The sequence below is a fragment of the Zalophus californianus genome, chromosome 8, assembly GCF_009762305.2.
Source record: "Zalophus californianus isolate mZalCal1 chromosome 8, mZalCal1.pri.v2, whole genome shotgun sequence".
NCBI classification, from domain to species: Eukaryota; Metazoa; Chordata; class Mammalia; order Carnivora; family Otariidae; genus Zalophus; species Zalophus californianus.
The window spans coordinates 118207258-118225944 of record NC_045602.1 but is presented as its reverse complement, the minus strand read 5'-3'; the positions used below and the strand labels follow the sequence as shown (position 1 = coordinate 118225944).

The 18687-nt window shown below is 49.9% G+C and overlaps 2 long non-coding RNA genes across 2 annotated transcripts; one reads left to right on the top strand and one right to left on the bottom strand.

Moving 5' to 3' along the window:
- Positions 1-820: 820 nt before the first annotated feature.
- LOC118357275 lies at positions 821-5764 on the bottom strand. The gene is made up of 3 exons (XR_004820255.1): positions 5666-5764; positions 2301-2507; positions 821-958 (listed from the first exon to the last, which is right to left on the bottom strand). It is a non-coding gene; the product is annotated as an uncharacterized LOC118357275 (long non-coding RNA).
- Positions 5765-6613: 849 nt separating this feature from the next.
- Positions 6614-8859, top strand: LOC118357276. The gene is made up of 2 exons (XR_004820256.1): positions 6614-6699; positions 8678-8859. It is a non-coding gene; the product is annotated as an uncharacterized LOC118357276 (long non-coding RNA).
- The last annotated feature ends 9828 nt before the right edge of the window (positions 8860-18687 follow it).

Here is an 18687-nt window from a genome sequence, read left to right as displayed (position 1 = left end):
GGCTGACCTCTACACCGCCCCCCACCCCCAGACTCCTTGCTCTCTCTGGCTTCTCCTTGATTTGGGCCAATAGAGGAACCAGTGGGGAGAGCGGAGGGAGGGGGGAGGAAGTTTGCCCTGGCTGACTTCCTATTGGCTGTCGGTTGGCAGTGACTGCCTTCCTTTACTTATGGTCACAGGTAGGGTCCCTTTCTTAAAGTCACTGCTTTCTCTATATGTTCTGAAAACCCACACCCTCTTCTCATCTCTTCAGGCCTAGAAGTGGTGATGGTTTCGAACTGTTGCTCATCTGTGGGTCCTTTATCATCGCTGGAACACTGAGCCCTGCTCTGTGAATAATCCTCTCACTATACTAGTTTCAGTTAAATCCTTTTGAGCACACCACTCTCTCTCCTACCAGGACCCTGAATGAATTGGTGAATTTGATCAGTCTAAGCACTGGGACACACATGTAGGAGGGTGCACAATGCTGAGTAAGGACAGAGCTGGTCTCGGCCCGCATAAGCTGCCAATCCCTCGAGGGAGTCGGATATTAATCAGGCATATAAAGATCTCCATAATTTCAAACTCTGATAGGTGCCATGCAGAAATCTTCCTACATCAGAGAAGGAACATTTCATCCGAGGAGTGGAAGTTCATTAGGAATGAGGAGAGCGTTGCACATAAGGAAACAGTGTGCGCCAAGCTCCATGGTGGGAGGGTGGTGCATTCCAGAAACCAGAAGACCATCATGGCTGTGGTGCTTATTAGTAAGAATGATTTTGAAACAAGTGAAAGGAAACTCAACTCAAAAACATTTAAACAATAAGAGATTTATTGCCACGCATAATGAGAAGTTCCAAGGGAGGCAGCTCTAATGAAATCAAGGACCCAGGTTCTGTCCGTCTCCCAGTACGTGCACTTCTGTTCCCATGGTCACGAGATAGTTGCAGCCACTCCAGACATTGTGTTCATCATACTGATGTCCATAGAAGGATGAAAGAAGATGATTCTTCCTTATACTTCTTTTTAAAGACTAAGAAACTTTTCCCAGAAGACCCCATCACCACCACCTCTCCTTGGTCAGCTTTGCAACAAATACCCACTCATAAAGCAGTCACTGTTGAGAGGAGCAGACACTGTGATTAACATAGATCAATCTATGTCACATGGAGAGTGGCTTCTGTTAGCAAGAACCAAGGAGAATGACTGTCAGGGGGAGGAGAGCATGGTGTGTCAAGAGGCTGGAGAAATCCAAGTTCATCTTTCTTTAAGACCATTGAGTGGTGTCAATAGGAGGTGGGCATAAAAAAAGATGTGTATTCTGGAACGGCCACTCAGGCTGCTCGGTGGGAGTTGGATGACTGGAGGGAAGAGTAGATTTGGAGAGACCAGTCAGCAGGTAAGGGCAGCGAGAGGTGGTGGCTTGGACTAAGCATTTGCTGCCGTGAATGGAGGCATTAAGCCTCACGATGGGATGTGGTGGGTGGAGAGGAGATTCTAGGGTGACAAGTGTCTCCCACCAGAGCGGTGGTATCGGCTCCTCAAAATAGGAAACACCAGATGTGGACAAATTTGGGGAAGAAAGAATAAGCATTTTAATAAAGGGAGATAATCAAGAAGAAAAACAGACCAGGAGTTTCATTTGGGTCGTGTTGTTGAGATATCAGATATTGGTCGACCGTTGGCCATCGGGCTCTGGAGCTTGGAGTAGAGTTCAGGACTGTAAATGATAGAGTCATTAAGGAGAAAGACAGGCATGTTGGTCTAGAGCTCAAAGGTGGCTTGGACTGGACTGTCCAAATTTGGGGAATCAGCCCCAGGAGGCAGGTACAGCTTTAGGGATGCAAGAGTTTGAGGGGAAAGGTGCACAGTGAAAGAGAAGTCCAAAGACCCATGGACATGGGAAGGGGAGTCTGAAAAAGAGGGGAAGACAAGGAAAGAGGGGATCTCAGAAGCCCACAGGTCAGCATGGCCACTGGTGGGCCAGAGGCACAGAGGTCAGGGGAGGTGAGGACATCCCCCGGACCTGGTCTTGGGGACCTTTGCCACAGCAACTTTGGGGGAGGGACCAGAAGCCCACCCGGGTGGGGGATGATCCGGAGTCTGGCTGAGAAAGCAAAAGGGGGAGCTGGAGGGGGGCAGCAGGGCCCAGGAAGGTGCTGTGTCTTAGCCGCTGACATTTGGAGGGAGGAGGGCTATGGGAGCCGAGTTTGAAGAGCAGCGACAGGTCATGCAAGGGGCCCCCAAGCGGTGGGATTAAGTGTAGAGGTGAAGGGATTAGCCGTGTTGGTGGAAAGGGGCACAATTAAATCATGTACATTTTACGAGGTAAGCTGATCTCCATGTTCTTCTGGAGGCTTTTGCTCTGCCCTCTGGGTACCGACTGCAGCTCTAATTAGCAGTGGTTTGGTCGTGCCTCGTGTCTGGGGCCATGTCTTCCTCGGGTTGTGTACCTTTCGGCACCTAGCAACAGGCAGCGCGCGAGGTAGAGGCAGAATAATTATTTTCTGCTTGAAATCAAATGTCTGAAATGGAAGTTCAGAAAATGTTCTTTTTAGCACAAAGACATGGGAACTCTGACGGAGTGAGGTTACAGGTAAAAGGGGCTGTTGGGGGGTAGGTGGGATGGAAGGCTAGGGTATTAAGGAGTCACCAGGCGAGTTCAATGGCCAGGGACCAGGAGATGTGCTAGGAGGGTGGCGCAGGAGGAAGGGTTAGGACTCCTCCCGACGCGGGTCCAGCTCTTCATAGGCGGCAACGCGGCCCACTGGCCGGGCCTCGGTCCCCCCTGTCCACCACCACCACTCTTTTCAGTGACCCCCATTGCCCAACCTGGCAGACACCCTTCTCGAACTCACTCAGCCTCACGGCAGCCTCTGACACAGCTGACACTCCCTCCTGACATCGCCTCTCCTTGCCTCCACGACACTACGGTGACACCGGATCTCCCAGTTAACTTCTGCCCTCACTGGCCACTCCTCCTCAGCCTCCTCCCCCCACCGTCTAAGTGTTGGGTTCCCTCAACACTCGTGCGTGGGCACTTTCCATCTCCCTCTGTGTTCTCTCCCTGGGAGGTCACTAATGACTCCAATTTTATGCCCCACCTGCCCTCTCTGGACTGGCATGCCTAACCACCCAGCCAACAGCTCTACCAGGAAGACTTTCATGACAACACCCCAAATTTGCCACAGCCAATCAGAATGCTCACTTCTCCCCAGAACTTCTCTCCTCCCTTGTCTTCCGCTTTTCTACAAAGGTCCAACCTTCAGCCCGGTTTCCCAAACCTGGCCTTTGAGAGTCATCCTTGACACTTCCCTGCCATCCCCTCCCACCCAGGGCCAGCGAGTCCTGGCAGCTCAGTCTCCAGAGTCGTCCCCAGTCTGACCCTTCCCACAGCCACTGCCACCACCTGGTTCCAGCCGCCTTCCGTCTTCCATCTTCTTTCGGCAGTGGCCTGGCAGGATTCTCCCCCCTCAGCCCTCTGCTTGTCACACAGAAGTAAAAGCAGACTTCTTACAACCCAAGTAGGATCACATCAGTATCGTGCATCCCAGCAGCCTTCCGCGCTTTCCCATGGCCCTTAGAACAAAATCCTGTCTCTTTCTCACAGCCCACCTGGTCTGCCTGGCCATCTGTCAGGCCTCCTGACGTGCTCCAACCACTGCCCTCCGGCCACCAGCCAATTCTTTCAGTTCCTCAGATGCACCAGCTTGTTCCTCTCCTAGAGCCTTGGCTTCTCTTGTTCCTCATCCCGGGAAGGCTCTCGCCCAACTCCCTCCTCTCAGCCTTTTGAGCTTACATGTCCCCTCAGAGAGGCCCTCCCCAGCCCCCTGTCCAGAGCAGGGCCCCTGCCCATCCCTTCCTCAACATTCTGTTCTTTTCCCTCGGGGCCCCTGTCATAATTTCTTTGGAGTTGCCTTTTTTCCTCTGTTTTGAAGAGCTCTCCCCTAAAAGAGCCCTGCCCCTTAGTTACTCTCCTGGAGGCTCCCTGAAGTCCATTTCTTAGAGACCATCTCTTCCATTTCCTCTCTTCCCTGCCCACTCCGGTATTCCCGCACCTCACACACATGTGTTGAGCAGGGAATGAAGTTGTGTTGACGTTCTTTACCTCATGTGACCATCACAGCCCCGTTTTACAGAAAACCGAGGTCCCGGGGGACACGGGGCGGTGGTCAAGCCGAGATCTCCAGACTCCACCTCCAGACGTCAGGGCCCTGACGCCACTTGCCTCTACCTAGGAAGCACAATGATACAACCTGACTTCCAGGGAGTAGAAGCAGCTAGGAAAATGGGTACATGTGTGAAAAAGTGGGGCCATGGGAAACCCAAGGTGAGATGCCCACAAGGAAGTTCGATGTGGGCGTCAGACGCTTGGGCAACTGAGCTGATGTGAAGGAGAGCTGCCCAGGGCTCTAACCCCGACAGATATTGCAGCATAATATAAACAAAATAACAGGTTTTGATTTTTTTTTTTTTTAAAGAAAGACATCTCAATGGAATAGAATAGAAAGCCCAGATGCAGATCCCTGGAATATCTCCCCCTGTGGCTTCTGAGAGCAGAGACATCACAAACTAATGGGAAGTGGAAGGATTTTATTAAGGATTGATTTCATTAAGTGGGGCTAGAAAATGATTTTTACCTGGGAAACAAAAAGCAATTTTTACCTCCCTTTATACTAACACCAAAATCGATGCCAGGTGATTAGGGAGCACACTTGTTGTGATGAGCACTGGGTGTTGTATGGGAGTGAGAATCACCCTATGCACACCTGAAACTATTATCACATTGTATGTTAACTAACTGGAATTTAAGTAAATAAATTTAAAAAAATCAATGCCAGGTGATTTAAAGAGTTAAATGTAAAAAAAAGCATATTAGGAGCTAGAAAAAAAATGGAAATGATTCATTATTCAAACTGTGATTAAGGGAGGCCATTGTAGCCTTCACAGCAATAGAGAGAATTATGATGGAAAATACAAACATAATTGACTATAGGAAATGTAAAGCTTTTCTGGGTTGAAAATTCTCATAAATTAAACATTCACAGAGGCAGTAAGAATTTTCCTAATGAAATGTTGGGGCAATCAAAGGCGGTAAGAGTCCATTTATAAAATATGAAGTTCAAAAGGCAAATTCAGTTGCAAATGTTGAACTTAGTCATAATACAATAAATGTAAATTCGGGTGGAGAGCTAGCACTCCAGGCCCATCGAAGGAGCACTACAGAACGAGTCCCGCAGTGCTGGCTCTGTCCTGGCGGTGCGGGCCTCTCCTACACAGCTGGTAGGCCTGGGAAGTAGCAAAACCCTTCTGGAAGGCAATTTGCTTAAGATGCATGAAGAGCCTCGAAAAGCCTCACGCTGTTTGACTTGGGAATTCCATTTATAGGAAGCTTGTCCCAAGGAAATGATCTAAAACAATCCCCCAAGACTGGTGCAGAAAGATGTGCACTGTGGTTTGATTTATAAAAGCAAAGAAGAGAAAAAGAAAAGAGAAGAAACTCTCGGAATCTCCAGCCCCAGGAGAACGGCTCACCAAATTATGTTTCATTCATTTAAGTGGATTATTAGACAGCCATTAAATGTAGTAATTACAAAGAATGTTGACTAACACGGGGAAATGCTTAGCATATAATCAGCGTAAAGGGGTGGCACAAAATTATATATACAATAAAAGTATTTACCGTAAACAAATGCATTTTAAAAAAGACTGCGAAGAAATGCACTCTTCACGTGCATTTTCACATAGCACGGCTGTGGGTGCTTGGATTCCAGTCAAGACTTTTCTGTTCCTCATTCTTTAGTTATGCTCCAAATTTTCTGTAATGTTCAGGTATCGCTGTGTTATGGGAACATATTTCAAAAGAACACAAGAGAACCGGAATCGTATAATGAACACAGTATACAATATCTTCACCATCCAAGATCATGTATTACTTTCATAGTAGGAAAAGCAAGAAAAAAGAAAAAAAAAAAGAGGCAGGTCTTAAGGGACTGGTACCTGCATTGGGCAAGTTTTGAAGGTGGAGTAGGGGATGGGCTGCAAGGAAAGAAAATGGTCCAGCCTCGGGAAGGCTGCCCCAGCGGGCTCCTTTCAAAGGGCTGAGATATGGGGCCCTTCGTGCTCCTGGTGACCGATGCTCTTCATTTGAAATGCCCTTCCTAGAATATGGCAGCTTCCCTTTGGACATGGATTTGATCCTGAACTCTGAGTTGTGTAGGTCAGTGTGTCTATTCCTGACCATGCTATTGAATCACTGTTGCTTCGTCAGATGCTACCTAGTAGGGCGAACCCAGTCCTTTGACTCCTACTATGCTCCCACCGCTTGTTTTTCTTTCTCAAAATTATCTTGGCTGTTCTTGCCCATCTCCTCTTCCATCTGACCTTTAGAATCAGCTTATTAAATTCCACTTAAAAACCCCGGTGGGATTTTGATGCGGAAGGCATTGAATTTGTCCATTAATTTAGAGAGAATTGACATCTTCAACAATATCGAGTCTTCAGGACCCTAACATTTCAAGGGTGGTTGAGTCAGAGCCTCTGATTAATGAGACTGGGAAGGCTAAGTCGTCATAGAGACGGGTTAAAAACAAGGAGACGGTGTTGTCATGGAAACCAAGAGAGCCAAGTGTTTCAAGAAGGCGAGAGTGATCAACAATATCAAACCCTGCGGAGAATTCCAATAAGCCAGGGATGGAAAACCACCCACTGCAGTTGGTAATTAGGAGGTTATCGGAGCCCTGGGCGAGAGCGGTTTCTGGGGTGAGAGAGCAGAACCCCAACTGCAGGGCCTGAGGGCGAGAGATAGTCCTCAAAGACGCCCCTTTCACAGAAGTTTGGATAATTCAGTTTAGATAATTAGAAAAGTTTCGAGGATTGTCTGGAAGCTAGAGAGTGAAGTGCCCTGGAGTCAAGAGAAAGTTGTCAGCTCAGTTCAACAGATCATTTTTGAGCACGTCGCGTGTGCCCGCTGACGGTGAGGGAGCCGGTGAGAACCACACACGTCCCTGCCCGCACGGAGCTGATGGTCTAAGTGCGGAAGCAGACGTGAAGCCCGCAGTCACAGGGGTACGCGGGCGGTTAACAAGGAAAATCGCAAACGGGAGGCGTATGGGGCTGAGCACAGCCACGGGGCCGGGGCAGGGCGCAGAGGAGCTGTTCATATCTCCCAGAGGAGATCTGAAAGATGAGCATCAAGCGGGGTAAGAGCACTGCGGGCAGCACAGGTCCCCGGGGCCCTGCCGTGGGCATGCGCGGGCCAGGGCCTGTTCTGGAATGAGGGAAAGAAGGCCCGGGAGCCTGGGGCCGGTGGATGAGGGGGAAGCAGGGAAGGAAAAGAGCTGAAGAGTTGGGCAGGCCGAGAAGGTGTGGGGCTGTGTTCGGAGAATGATAGGGGTCTCTTTGCGGTTGTTTACAAATGGCAACGGCTTGTTCCCATGTGCATGTTCAAGGTGTCTCTGGGGCTGCCAGAGAGGCAAGGATTGCTGCGGTGCCAGAGAGCTGCCGGGGGATGGTCGTTCAGACCAGGGCTGGTGGTGGCTTGGGCGAGGCTGCTGATGGTGGAGTTGAAGACAACTGGAAGGACCCAGGAGCCACGGAGTGGTCAAGGCTCCAAGGCTGGAGGTTGGACTGTGGATGGGGATTAGTGCAAGTGAGCTGAGGGGCAAGACCCCGGGCGTTGGGCTGGTGTCTTTCCAAGACATGCAGGAGTCTAGTGAAGGACTGGATTTTGGACAAGAAGAGTTGTGTGCTGAGTGTGTTGAGTATGAGGTGCCTTTGGGCACCTGGAAGTCTGCCCTCAGACACAGAACCAGGACAACCCACCCCGGCATGGCCTTGGATCTTTACAGAGCAGAACCCCAACTGCAGGGCCCAAAGTCACCTCAGCTCAGTCCAACAGATCATTTTTGAGCACATCGTGTGTGCCCGCTGACGGTGAGGGAGCCGGTGAGAACCACACACGTCCCTGGCCGCATGGAGCTGATGGTCTAAGTGCGGAAGCAGACGTGAAGCCAGCCCAGAGGAGGGCACCAGCTGGAGATGGGCAGAGCGAGGACAGCTTCAGGCACAGGCAGGGCTCCAGGGCGGAGGGGGGAGTGTCTTGAAGCAGCTCAGGGGGTGGGTGATATTAAGGAATAGAGTATGGAGGGAGTGAACCGAGGACAGGGGGCCCCGCATTTAGGGGGCTGAGAAGGAAGGTCCAGAGTGGGGGAAAGCCAGAGGGGCATTCTCCAGGAGCCCAGGGAGAAGAGTTTCCGAAAGGACAGAGTGGCTCCCGGCAGGCCAGGGGCAAGGAGGTTTCAGGGAAGGTGAAGGCGCATTGGCTTCCCCGGGTTGGCCTTCGGGGCCCTTTGCCAGTTTTTTACAGGGGGTAGGGTAGGTCACGAGTGAGGGTGATCCAGGGCCTGCCTACCTGTGAAGGGAGGAGAGTACATAAAGGGTGCAGAATTTTTCACTTGGTTTTGGTTTTAGTAAAAGAGCAATATTCATATATTAATTGTCCCAGAGGAAGGCACCTGTGGGATATGAGCCATTGCAGAACAAGGGCAATTAGCTAAATGAGGCCTCGGAGGGAATGAGGCCATGTAGGCAAGAGGGGTCCATCTTGGGCAATAACATGCATCCAGCCTCCCGAGAGAGGATTCAATACCAAGCCTTTTACCGAGTAAGCTCTGTCCGCGTAACTTTCTTTCAGGGAATTCGTCTGTGACCTTTGTGACTTAACCAAGTTTCACTGTAGCAAGAATTTTATCCTGCCCATGGCCGGGACTTCGGCTTATTCATTTTGGAGTCATCCCCAGCCTGGGGCAGCCAACCGGGAGCAGAATAAATATATTCTGTGGCTTAAAATAAATTGTCAGAAATGGAAGGTCAAAATTCTTAGCCAAAAAGAGTTTGTGATCAATAGAACAATCAGACAAACACATTTTGTGTTTGTGCTAAACCCTGCAGGGGAGAATGAATGAGGGTTAGGAGAGTTGGCTGGGGGGTGGGGATTAGGTGGTCGGCATCCTAGCCATGCAGGGCTGAAGGGATATGGGGAAAGGAGGTCTGCCCTCAGACACAGAACCAGGACAACCCACCCCAGCATGGGCTTGGATCTTTAGAGTTTACACAGTGGGGTCATACAAACCTCGTGAGGCAGATGGGGTGGGCAGCCCATTTTCCACACGAGCAGAAGAGGAAACTGAGCCCATGTGGGGCCCTGGCTCTGGAAGACCCTGGAGGGTGTTAATGGCCAGCTCTCCGACCTCTGGCTCCAGTGACCCAGCCCCTCTGTGCCCCAGAATGAGCACCCCCCAGAAACTCCTGTTCAAAAGTTGACTGCTGCAGGAAACCAAGACCAGAATCAGAAGTAAAAGTTATGAAAGACGAAAGCAGTGTGTGTATCTTCAAGAGAAGACATTCATCAGAGGGCTTCCTGGAGCTCGAGATTGCCCAACCCTCCTGGACATCAAAACATAGCTCAAGGGGCGCCTGGGTGGCTCAGTCAGTTGGGCATCTACCTTCAGCTCAGGTCATGATCTCAGGGTCCTGGGATCGAGCCTTGCATCAGGCACCCTGCTCCGCGGGGAGTCTGCTTCTCCTTCTCCCTCCCCTCGCCCTGCTTGTGCGTGCTTTCTCTCTCAAATAAAATCATTAAAAATAAGTATATAACTCAAAATGAGGCCACAGTGGCCAGGTATGGGTCCAGGCCTCAGGACTCAGACCAGCACATGGTCACAGGCAGGATACACATGCTGCTGAGCTATCCTGGGCAGAACCTTTCCTCTTCTGGACCCATCCTCACGTGCCAACAGCCACTGTTCCCACAAGCTCTGCATCCTCCTCAGCTTTCCTTAGCTTCTCTGGGCCTGCCAGCGCACTCAGCCCTGGGCAGGTCCTCAGTGGGCCCCCAGGCACCCTCGGATACTCCCCGCCCCCACAAGGCCTCTCCAGGGGGTCAGCCTGTGTCCTCTTTTGTGTAAGCACCAGGTTGGACTCAAGACTTCTGTTCTGAGGGGCGCCTGGGTGGCTCAGTCGTTGGGTGTCTGCCTTCGGCTCAGGTCATGATCCCAGGGTCCTGGGATCGAGCCCTGCATCGGGCTCCCTGCTCGGCGGGAAGCCTGCTTCTCCCTCTGCCACTCCCCCTGCTTGTGTTCCCTCTCTCGCTGTGTCTCTCTCTGTCAAATAAATAAATAAAATCTTAAAAAAAAAAAAAGACTTCTGTTCTGAGATCCCTCAAACTTGTCTGGGACCCCATCATATTCCTCCTTGGGACTTGGCTTAGAGCCTGGGGCATGATATTCTGCTAGAGACCCAGGCAATGCCAAAGTTCTAGTTGATGCCCTCGGATTTCTCTCCTTCTACTCACAGGTTGAACATTTAGCCCCTTCATGAGGCCCAAGTTCGGACAGCATTGTGAATTGTCTTTTCCATCTACTGTGCTTGCTTAAACTCTTTGCCCCTTCCATTAACTTTGACTCCAAGCTTTGTGGTATCCAGAATCTTTCCTTTCTCAAGCCCCGACTCTTGCTCTGAAAGGCAAAGGCTCTCATTCTGTAGGATCCCCTGTGGACAAAAGTCTGGATAATTGTGCTATCGATTTACAGAAGCCCACACAGGAGCTAGAGGCCAAGTTAGGGGCTCTATATAATGTCATTAGTCCCCAAGAGGACTAATGCATCCGGGAAGCTTGCATGGTGGGGTGGGGAGTAAGGAAGAGGGAATCCCACCCACACACAGTATAAGAGAAAAATATCACCATACCCCACACGGTTAAAAAGGGGGCACCCTGAAGCCGTAGGAAGGAAAGGATTAGTCAATCAAAGATGCCAGACTGATCACTAAGCTGTTTGGAAAAGCAAATCCACTTCATTCTTCACTTCATGTCATACATCAACATCGAGTTCAGATGGATTAAAGATTTAAATTAAAAATCACACTTGAATAAAGTAGAAGTGACTATCCATTCAAAACTCGCTATGAGTATTACCTTCTCAGCTTAAAAGCAAGGGAAGCATTCAAAAAGAAGAGATAAATAAAAAAGGTTTTAAGTTTTAGACTTTATATGAAAACTGAAAACAACTTTGAGGATGTCACATAGAGGGTTAATATCCTTGGTGTTTAAGAATCCATACAAATTGAGTTTTAAAAATTCAAATCACTGCTGGATAAATGTGAAGGGATAGGAACGCTCAATTAAGAGAAGATTAATTTTTTATGGCTCATAGGTTGAACCTATTGTCTAATATCTAATTATTTTTTAAAAAGTAAATTAAAACAACGAGATAACACTTTTTGCCCAGTACAGAGCGAAGAAAAAAATTTTAATGAGAATACCCCATGCTGGCTAGGGTGTGATGAAACAGACAATACTGCTGATGGGAATGTAAATTACTACAGCCTTTGACCCAGTAATTACACTTATGGCACTCCATCAAAAGGAAATAATCTCAAATTGACAGAGATTTATGTGCAAAGAGATACAGTGTGGCCTGTTTATAAGAACAACAGAAAAATTGAAACAACCAAAATAACCAATTATTGGGAAAATGTTAAACAAATTATTTTATATCCACTCAAACGGACCATTATTCATCAAGTAATTGTGATTTTAAAAAAAAAAAAAAGCTCTGAAAAATCCTTACGCTATCAAAATGGGAAGGCAAGGGAGAAACCAGGGTGCAGATGGTATCCTGGATATTATCTCAGCTATGGAAACAAAGAAACAAGAACATTTTTATTTTTAAATGAAAGGATATATGCTAGGACCCTGAACCTAAGGGTAGGGATGGGGTTCAGGACAAATAAGCTTTGATGAGGACAGGGAAATAAATGGTCAAGTCCTAGAAGATGCCCAAGTGGGGTCCTGGATCATCTCAAATTCAAAGAACTTTATAGCTGGAGGAGAGGGGGAGGGAGAGGTTCAGCCTGCCTAAAGCTCGAAGAAAGAATTATCTTGGGCATCAAGCTCAAGAAACTGCCATTTGTTCATTATATGCAGAGCAAAGAATGAAGAAGGATGGGTGGGAAATCGGGTTGGGCAGCTCACGCAGGCCCTTTGAGCCATGCTGGGGAGGTTAGAATTGTATCCCAAGGTCAGTGAGGAGCATTGAAGACTTTTAAGTTTCCTTCTAGATAGATTACAATATTAGCAGGGACTCTCTGTGCAATACCAAAACCCAGTTCAAACTAACTCACGCACAAAAATAAAAGTAAAAGCAGGTGCCTGGGTGGCACAGTTGGTTAAGCGTCCAACTCTTGGTTTCGGCTCAGGTCAGGATCTCGGGGTCATGAGAGGGAGCCACACATCGGGCTCTGCACTCAGTGTGTGGAGTCTGCTTGAGATTCTCTCTCTCTCTCCTGCTCATGGGTGTGCTCTCTCTCTCTCCCAAATAAATAAGTACATCTTAAAAAAAAAAATAAAAGTAAAAAATTTAAAGGGTAAAATCTAAACTATAAAACTTCTAGAATAAAACATATGAGAAAACCTCTGTGACCTTGGCTTAGGCAAAGATTTCTTAGCTGCAACAACAAAAGCATGATCCATAAAAGAATAAATTGATGGGGCACCTGGGTGGCTCAGTCAGTTGGGCGTCTGCCCTCAGCTCAGGTCATGATCCTAGGGTCCTGTGATTGAGCCCCGCATCAGGCTCCCTGCCTCTCCCGCACCCCCTGCTTGCGCTCTCTCTCTCTGTCAAATAAATAAATAAAATCTTAAAAAAAAAGAATGAATTGATAAGTTGGATTTCATCAAAGTCAAAATTAAAAACGTGGTTTCTGAAAGACATTGATGAGTGAATGGAAAGACCAACCACAGACTAGAAGAAAATATCTGCAAGTCATATATCTGACAAAAGACTTGTACCTAGAATATATGACGAAGTGTCAAAACTCAATAACAAAAAAATAACAACCTAATAAAAAATGAGCAAAGGATTTGAATGGACACTTCACCAAAAAAGATCTACAAATGGCAAATAAGCACAAGAAAAGATGCTCAACATCATTAGTCATTTGGGGAAATGCAAATTAAAACCGCAATGGGATATCATTACATACCTTTTAGAATGTTTGAAATTAAAGAGACCAATCAGGGGAGCCTGGGTGGCACAGTCAGTCAAGCGTCGGACTCTTGACTAAGGCACTGGTCAAGAGCTCGGGGTCCCAGAATGGAGGAGCCCCATCAGGCTCTGTGCTCAGCAGAGAGTCTGTTTGAGGATCCTCTCCCTCTGCCCCTCCACCCCGCTCACTTGCTCTCTCTTTCTCTCAAATAAATAAAAAAAAAATCGTAAAAAGGCTGATCAGACCAAATGCTGGTGAGGATGTGAAGCACGACGTCGCAGATGAGAATATAAAATGGTACAAACACTTTGGAAGATAATTTGGCAATTTCTTAGTTACATATACACCTATCATATGACCCAGCCATTCTTCTTCTAGATATTTACCCAAAAGAAATGAAAACACGTGTCACAAGTTCTGCTTCATTTGTAGTATCCGCAAACTGGAAACAGCCCAAATATGCATCAAGAGGTAAAGGGATAAATAAACTACGGTTCACCCATACAATGGAATACTACTCAGCTTTAAAAAGGAATAAACTACCAATACACAACATGGATGAATCTCAAAATAATTATGCTGAATCAAAAAAGCCAGACAAAACTGGATGGCTCCATTTGTATAAAATTTTAGGGATTACAAATTAATGTAGAGTGACAGAAAGCAGATCACGGGTTGCCTGGGAAATGGAGGGAGAGGGGTAGGTGGAAAGGGAAGGGAAGAGAAGATGACAAAAGAACACAAGAAATCTTTGGAGGCAATGGGTATATTGATTATCTTGCCTGGCGATGGTTTCGGGGGCATATACATATGTCAAACCTTACCACATTGCACTTTGTATTTGTGCAGTTTGTATGTCAATTACACTTCAATAAAGCTGTTAAATAAATGACAAAAAATAGGAATGATATTGGTGCAGCTGGGTATCAGGGACTTTCCCCCAGCTCTCATCTCTGGATTCAGTTTCCCAGGAACCCAGATGCACCCCTGCCCTTCCTTCTGCCTAAGTTGTTTCAAACGTGGTTTCTGTTGCTTGTGGCGGGAAACGGTCTGGGCTAGCATAGAGCATAGAGATAATGCCTAGAACGTTATCAGAACACAAGAAGGGGTTTGTAACCTCACCCTGGGGACTCAGAATTGGTCAGTGGCAGGGGGGACTCTCAGGAAAGAGTGGGCCCCCCGAGAAGGTGATACCTCAGTTGACGTCTCAAGGAGTAGGGACCAGGGTAGAAGAGACCGCAGAGATTCCCAGGCAGAGGGAACAGCGTGAACAAAGCCATGGCGGTCAGGAGACAGGACGTGAGTGTGTGCTTGGAGGCAGCTGGATGCTCCTGGAATTTGGGATGAGACAGGCACTGGTGGGGAACAGACTGGAAAAGTCAGCAGGGAGCAGCTCATGCTGTGTTAAAGAGCCCGAACTTAACCTTGTTGGTGATGGGGAGCCATGGAAAAGTTTTGAGCATGGAAATGGTGGGTTGGAAGCCATGGAAAACTTTCGTGCCATGGACAGATTTTTGTTTTATGGAGATCTCTCTGGGACTTGGAGAAGCAGGTGGACTAGGGAGGGGTCATTGCCACAGTTGGGAGTTGACTTTGAAGGGCCTGCAGCCACCTGGGAGTGATGACCAGCAGGGAGGCAGGGCCAGGAAGGACTCTGGTCCTCAGGAGGACCTCGTCCCTGGAGATATAGAGCTGGGGTGGTCACCGTGTCGACGGCCAGGGCTTGGGAAGACTGAGAGGTAGAGAGAGCCCTGCCAAAGTCTAAGGACCTCCAACCCACCATTTCAGGGGCTGGCAGAGCCTGGGGCACCTACAAAAGCAACAGAGAGAAGGAAATGTCAGCGCCACGTGGCCACGTGAGCAGAGCTGAGAGCAGGTTGTCATGGAAACTGAGCTAGTGAAGCATTTCTAGGAGAGAGGGATCAGCAGGACCAAATGTAGCAGAAAATTCCAAACTGATGAAGGCTGAAAATTTTCTTTTGATTTGCCAATTAGTAGAACATTGATGAGCTTTTCAAGAGCAATTTCAGGAGCTCGTGGACCAGCAAGGGGGTGGAGATGGAGAGAGATTTAGGAGGTAAAATGGACCAGAGCTGGTAATGGGGTGCCTATTGGAGGAGGAGAAGGGTGGTGTTAGGAGGACCCCGAGTTTTCCAGTGTTCAGAAGGGACTGGAGGACACTGAGGACAGCTGCAGAAGGATCGGGTTTGCACGAGGAAGATAAGGAGTTCTGTTTGGGACGTTTTCATGTAACAAACACATTTTTACTTGACGCTGTGCTTGATATTGTTCTAAGAACTTTAATATTATTTCATATATACTTATAATTATCCTATAAGGTAGCCACTCACATCTACCACCATTTACACATAAAGAAAGAGAAACTTCCTCATAGCAAGGAAGGAGCGGAGTACAGATCTGAAGCCAGGCAAACCAGACATGTTGGTGTGAGGTCCCCGAGATAAATATAAGGGGGTGTCAGAGGGCAGGTGGACCCAGGCTCCAGGGCTGGGCGGGGAGGTCCTGACTGGAGGTTTAAGAGCCATCACCACGCAGGGAAGGGCCCTGACTTGACTCAAGCCAGCGGGGGGTACACGCTGAGGGTCACTGGGTCTCGGATGGGGTTGAAGCTTCACAGATGAGTGATAGTGTGGGAGAGGGTCCAGGCGAAGGCCCAGACCACGCCAGCATTCAGTGGGGCGCACCAGGGAGATGGGAAAGACAGGCCTAGAGGGCCGATGTGGGGAGAGCCGTCACTCCAGGAGGTGGCCAATAGCAAGTCTTGTCCTGAGAGGTCGGGGGGGGGGGGGGGGGGCGGTGACTGGGCCGTGGACGCCTCTGAGAATCTTTGCCAGAACAGTCTCAGGGGAAGAGATAGGAACCCCAAAAAACAAGGCAGTCAAGGGTCTGGCTATGAAGGAAGAAGGCAGGAGGAGTTCTGGGGGGAGAACAGGGTCCAGAAAGGTACTATTTTTAAAAGGAAACTATCTTTTTAATTAAGAAATTTTAATTAGAAAATGCACTCCCATGGTTCAAAATTCAAAACCTATGAAAGAATGTCCAGCGTGATGTCTCCCTCCTGCCCCTCCCCTCCCCCCGCCCCCTTGATCCCCTTCTTGAAGGCAACCAGCCTATCCTCCCGGGGACAGAAATTACAAATTCACAATGTGGGATTCTGTAAATACACAGGAAATACATTTCAGAACATTGAAGCTCTTTGGGGAAGAATGCCTTACAGAGCCGGTGATGGAACAGAAGGAGACACAAGCTGGAGGCGTGGGGGTCCTCGAGTGGCCGTGGGACATTAGTTGTAGACAAGAACCTGTGTTTCGTTGCGTGGAACAAAATTACATCGTCCCCCCCGCTGCCAAGTCCCAAGTACGGTGAGCTGGGTGTTCTGGGCCCCCTCGGCCGCCAGGCCCTTGTTGGCAGCTCGCGCGCTGGGGACTCAGTCCTGCCCCACAGCTGGACCCATGGCCCCTGAATCACCCTCGGCCCCTGGCAACCACATCAATCCCAGTGGCTGCCGAAGAAGCGTCTGCTGACACGAAATGAAATGTCTGAAAGGCAGCTCCATCTTTGGTTTTTTTTTAGCTATTGAAACCAACTGGAGTGTTAAGGAGACATGAATGGAGCGTCTAGGGCCAAGGGAAGCGGGGGAAAGGGTGGCGGAGCCTGAAGGGAGGGTCCCCTGCGGCCTGGGGAAGAGAAGCCGCCTACAGCGGGGCCATCGTTCCCAGGGCTGCTGGGGCCCCCTCACCGTTGGTAAGGGGAGCTCACCCCCCCTTGCCTCAGTCCCCGACTTTGAGGAGACAGGGGCTGGACTGAGGAGGAGCCCGAGGGGTTATGGGCCGGGCTCACGGTCGGGGGGTCATCGCCTTCCCCCGTGCCTTTCCCCTGCCTCATTCTGTGACTCTGGGCAGATGGCCCCCTCTCTGAGCCTGGGTCCCTTTGGTTGTAGAAATGGACCGAGAGGTTTCGGGGAGAGCCTGCACGGGACGACCCGTCCTTGCTTCCACCATTTTGGGCCTTGACCACGGTGGACTCTCAGGATCCATGGCCCACCTCCCCTATCTGTGGTGAGGCCCCTGCAGCCAGCCCAGACCCGTCCGCCATCCATTGGCCTGAAGGGATCCCACTGCCCAGCATACCCCAGCGTCATGGTGCCCCTAAGAAGGGGGCGCCCGGGATACTGCTCTGAGGCACTAACACTCTTTATGTACGTTTTTAATGGAAAATTAATACATATATGGGGTGAGTGCTCCAGTCTCCCTCCTCAGAGGCCGCCTGTCACCTGGCTGTTATGAATCCTTGAGGCCTTTTCGGGGCTGGGTGGAGGAGAGGGACTGGGGGTGCACAGGAGAGTCTACCCATCAGATGTGGGGGTGGGCAGGACAGGGAGCTCGCTCCTGGGAGAGCTAGGGAGTGTTTGCAGTGTGCCCATGGAACAGTCTGTAAGAACATTCTCAGTGGGAGACAACTCATGGCGTTTAGGACACGTTGGACTTGGGGAGGCCCAGAGGTCAGGGAGGAAGTTTCCTGGCACAGCGGACTGGCCAGGCACGTCTCACCAGGTACAAAGGCACCTTCAACCTTCCCTGTCTCTCTAGAAGCTTCCCCTGCATGGTCCCATCAACCATTCCATACATTCTCCACTTCCCACAGAACGCTGGCCTCCTCCCCACCGGGCCCCTTTCCCACCACACGGTCCTGCCCCTGCTCCAGGGTGGGCACAACCGTGCCTCCGACCCCATCCCCTCCAAAGGGGGAATTGCCCCTCCACCCTATATCAGCAGTATTTCCCGAGGCTCCAGACCCGCCCCCCACCAGCCTTCCCTGAGCTCACCCCTCCTTCCTGGATCTCCAAGGAAGCCCTCACGTCCTTGGCAAGGACCCCAAGCCCACCCAAACCTGCTTGAGGCCCTGCTCCCTGGACCCCACGCCCCGTCAGCCCCTGCCTCTCTCAACGTCGTGGCAAATTTCCCTTTTGCTCCCCACACTGCAAGCCAGGTCCACTCCCCCTGGGACCTCGAGGCCGTTCTTGGCCAGGTCCTGGCAAACCCAACGCCAACTCTCAGCTCTCACCTTACTTGGCGTCTCAGTGAGGCTGGTACCACTGCCCCATCTATAGCCTGATCTCGGTCCCTGATGCCACTCTCTCCTGTCTCCCCTCGCCACCCCGCCCCTCGGCTGGCCCCTCTCCGTGTCCCTTACCAGGACTACTCCCCAGCCCGTATGTGTTGAAGTCCCTCACAGTGTCCCCAGAGACTTTGCCTCGGCTTACTCACATCCTCCCCACCCATCACTGCAAATACCATCTGTATGCTGCTGCCTCTGACCCCCAAATGTCCAGCCCAGCGCTGGGCTCCGCACCTGAGTAACAGTGCTCACCCGGCAGCTCACCATCTTGCTCAAGCTAAAATGTGGAGGTCGTTCTCTCTCGCCTCTCCCAGCAGTCGGAACCAGGTCCAATGTGTTCAGTCTTGCTGATATTTCTCAGGCCCACCGCCTCATTTCCATCTCCACTGCCTCCCGGGTCCGGGTGCTATTCTCACTCTGCCGGTGACTATGATAACCTCTGACCTCTTCTGCCCAGGTCCAGTCTTGCCTAAAACAATCTCCACTGCTTAGAATGATCAGTGGCTCCCCGCAGCCCTT